Source organism: Acomys russatus, chromosome 2 (assembly GCF_903995435.1).
Source record: "Acomys russatus chromosome 2, mAcoRus1.1, whole genome shotgun sequence".
In the NCBI taxonomy this organism is placed as follows: Eukaryota; Metazoa; Chordata; class Mammalia; order Rodentia; family Muridae; genus Acomys; species Acomys russatus.
In genome coordinates, this window is record NC_067138.1 from 105,114,529 (window position 1) to 105,118,585 (window position 4,057).

At 40.1% G+C, this 4,057-nt stretch overlaps 1 pseudogene; it reads right to left on the reverse strand.

Annotated features, from left to right (window-relative positions):
- Positions 1-3,958: 3,958 nt before the first annotated feature.
- LOC127207510 (uncharacterized) lies at positions 3,959-4,057 on the reverse strand (annotated as a pseudogene).

Here is a 4,057-nt window from a genome sequence, read left to right on the forward strand (position 1 = left end):
AATTCTATTCCAAGAGACAGAGTCTGTTCTCTAGCCCTTTCTTTACGAAGTGGCAGAATATGTAATGTTCCCCCTTCCTTTTGCCGTCCGTGTATAAACACAATACATACTGTTACTCATCCTCTCAGGAGTCTACTTTCTCCTCTTCGTTTCCACCCATCTCATTGCTTCCACACACGGCTTCCTGTTTGCTTACCATGGTCTGACACTGAGAAGCTTAAAACCAATGGCTTGCATAGTTCAGTGTGAAAAAGATACAAAAACAATCTCTTAACTTTGAAATAAAAAAAAAAAAAACCTATTTACAATTTTACCTTGTGATGTTATTATTAACCCATGGGTTGGAATTATTTCACTTAGGATTTAAACTTTATTTTTAATAAGTTTAAACCAGTGGCTCTCAAACTGTGGGTCACGTCTCTTTTGGTTTGAACAACCCTTCCACAGGGTCACTTATCAGATGTCCTGCAAATCAGATATTTACATAACGATTCCTAACAGTAGCAAATTATAGTTATGACGTAGCAATGGAAATAGTTTTAGGGTTGGGGTCAGTACAATATTAAAGGGTCTCACAATTAGGAGGGTTGAGAACCGCTGGTTTAAATCATGCTTTCTTACTTAACACTGCTGTCATTCCACAGTCCTTGTTGCTACTATTACGTGATCCTACCTAGTTTAAACAAGGAATGTGGACATGAAAGATGAAAATTATTAGGGGACAGAAGAATAATGGATATTTTCTTTAAGTTTTTTTTTACTGTATTAATATGAATTTCAATTAGAAGTCATCTGTCTTGTGGCCATTTCCTTAATATTGAAACCTCAATTTGAGATGGTAGCCCAAATCCTGAAGGAATAGGGGACTTTCAGGAGTGTCCAATTTGAGGCCTATGCATACATGTGGCCAACAACTATGAGTATGGCCCAGTCCAGCACAAAATTATAAATTTACATCAAACATGAGACTTAAAAAAACCAATTTCTATTTGTAACAATTACACAGCTCTCAAGTGTGAACTTTGTAGACACCATGTCATGTAGGAATAACAAAAGGATAGACATGTCTACTAAGAGTCCTCAAATGCAAAGTGAAGACAGGTCAGCTGCTTTAGTTTAGTGTTAGTTTAAGGGACATCTAGGGTCTTAGTTCTCGTTGCTTCAGGGAGTAGTGTGGGTAGGGTCGAGCTCTGAGGTGTGCTACCTTAACCCTCTAAGGGTCTCCTCATAAGAGTCAGATGTGCATGAGGCTTCCAGGAACTGCACAGTGTAAATCCCCAAAAGGACCCAGCACCTTCCCCCAAGTTAAGGGAGCAAACGAGGAGCTCTGGGTTCACGTGAGCAATGCAGCTCTGCCTGACACCCCAATACACATACAGTGGAGAGCAACCAAGAAAGACACCCAGTGCCAACCGCTGGCCTCTGACTGCATATGTGTGAACATACATGCATGCAGGCATGCTGTGCATACAACAGCATACATAAAAACAAATTTAAGTTGCTGACAGCTTAGAAAAAACATCTGCGAACAGTTTATCAATGGGCACTCTTGTTTGTAGCTGTAAAACACCCTCTTCCCCATGAACTTGTAATAGCTGCTCTCGGTTGTCACCTTGACTTTATCTGGAGTTGGCTAAAACACAAATGTCTGGGCATAACTGTGAGGGAATTTTTTTTCTTTTTCCTTTTCTTTTATGGCCAACAAACCAAGCTTTATTAAGTATACCCCAAAGCCAGAATGGCAGCTGTCTTCCCCTAAAACAGGGATCAAGAGAGCAGCCTTATGCCAATTCATCAAACTCCTTTCTTTAATAGGACAAAAGCCAGAGGACAGGGGGCTTTGCAGTCAAGCATAGTTATAGAAGCCAGACCAGCAGTTCAGGAACTCTTCTGAAAACACCTCTTATAGAACAATGTATTGTCGTACTGTGGGGCACAGTCCAAATCCCAGAAACAGAATCTTACATTTTACAGCAAACTGAAACCTTAACCAAACTAGTATATCAAAATGTCTCATAATTACAAAAAGGAGTCAGGCTATTATCTCATCTGGGATTACCTTGGCAGAGTTGCAGAAGACAGACATCCTAAGTGGCTGTGATGGGCTGATGGGAATTGGCATGCTTGAGGGTGGCATGCTGCAAGGACAAAGGGAAGGAACCTTGTTCTGTACAATCCAGTCAGTGTTCTGTGAGAGGTAGGCAGCCACAGTCTCTGAGAGCAGAACCCATCACCTAAGGAAGACTGTGGAATCTGCTAGCTGTGAGGCTGAGGTCAGTGGGTAGGTGGAGCAGTCTCCAAGGCACCTATCTGCTATGAGGTTCAGTAGTATAAGCACAGGGGGCTCTGGGGCTACAGACGCCTACTTGAAATCCCCAGCCTGTTCCATGCAACAGGGTCTTTAGTGCTCACCAGATTCCAAAAGGCTACAGACTGGTCGGGCTCTCTCAGTGCTGTTTGTCATTCCTTTCCCAGAGCACTTGAGCAACACACCCTGGCTGGAACAAAGCCACTAACAGGACATTTGATCATATGAACACATGGAATATCAAGAACATTGGAGAGTATGCTAGGTCCACAGATGCTAAAGCTATGGGTGGGCAGTGGAGGCTCATGGTCTATACAGAAGGGAACTAACTAGAGGAAGGTAGCTCTGTCACAGAGCTTAAGATTGTTCAATACAGACACGGCCTAAGTCAAAGGGAAGACAAAAGTCTGCAACTTTAACTGTACCCAACCTATAAGGCTTATTCTAGTTTATTTTTTCTTAATTAAATCATTTAAAGTGGCAAGACCCACTTCTATTCAGCTCTTTGAGATGGGAAGATCCACCTTTAATCTGGCCCACACCTTCAGCTGGCAGCCTACATAAAGGGCATGGAAGAAGGAAGCTTGCTCTTGTTCTCCCTAGAGACTCCATTCTTTTTTTAGGCAACAGTTATTTTATTATTATGAATGGAGCTGGGCATAGGGGCACACACTTGGAATTCTAGCATGTAAGAGACTGAGGCAGGAGGATCCCAGGTTTAACACTAGCTTGGACTACACAGTGAGACCTTTTCAGGAGTTCAAGGCCAGCCAGGCTACATAGTGAGAGAGACTCCATTCTTTTACTGGCTTTAGATTTTACTTCTTTGGGATTCTGATGTATACTGAAGACCTGTTGAGACATCCAGCAACTACTGGATTCTTGAACTTTCTGTTGTAGACAGCCGTTGTCAGACTAGCTGGACAGCAACCTGTAAGTTATTCTAACAAATCTAATATTTATAAATAGTATTATAATCATATATATAGTATATAATATTTATATATTAACTTATATATTATTTATATCATATACGTTTTTAAATCTTAAGATTTTTGTTTTAATAAACAAAAGCATGCATTGTAAAACAAATGAGAAATGATTTGACATGGCTTTCTATTTGTACTTAACATTTTTATCAAAAAGATCTTTTTGTTAAATGCTGCTTTACTTTCCCTTTCATCACATTTACTCATCTATTTTGTGTGTACACATGCTCAGAAGTCTGAGTTTATAGGAGTCAGCTCTCGTCTTCCATTAAGTGGGTCGAAGTACCTTCTCAAATATGATGGAAAATGTTTTAACCGGCTGAGCCTTCTCACCAGCTCATAAAGAAAAGATCCAAAATAGGTTACTTGAGCTTTAAATGAATGTCACAATAGAAAATAAAAAAGAATTAAGAAGGTTAAAATACAAATACAATTATATACTCATTGGCCACAGATGATTTTTACAGGTTCCCCCCTTTTCTTTTCCCCAAATCTCTTTCCTCTCTCCAAACCATCCCATATACCCCTCTGCTCTTTCAAATCCATGGCCTCTCTTATCATTATATTCCTAACAATAACCTGCTCAGTCCATATAATGTTATTTGTACATGTTTTGGCATTGGATAACCAATTGGTGTTCTCTTCCCTGGAAAGGGATTTTATTGACATGAGATACTTCATGAATTTACACGTCATCCTTGAACAAGGCTATGCTAATCTCTATACTGTTCCAATTTTAGTGTGTACACTGCTGAAGTGA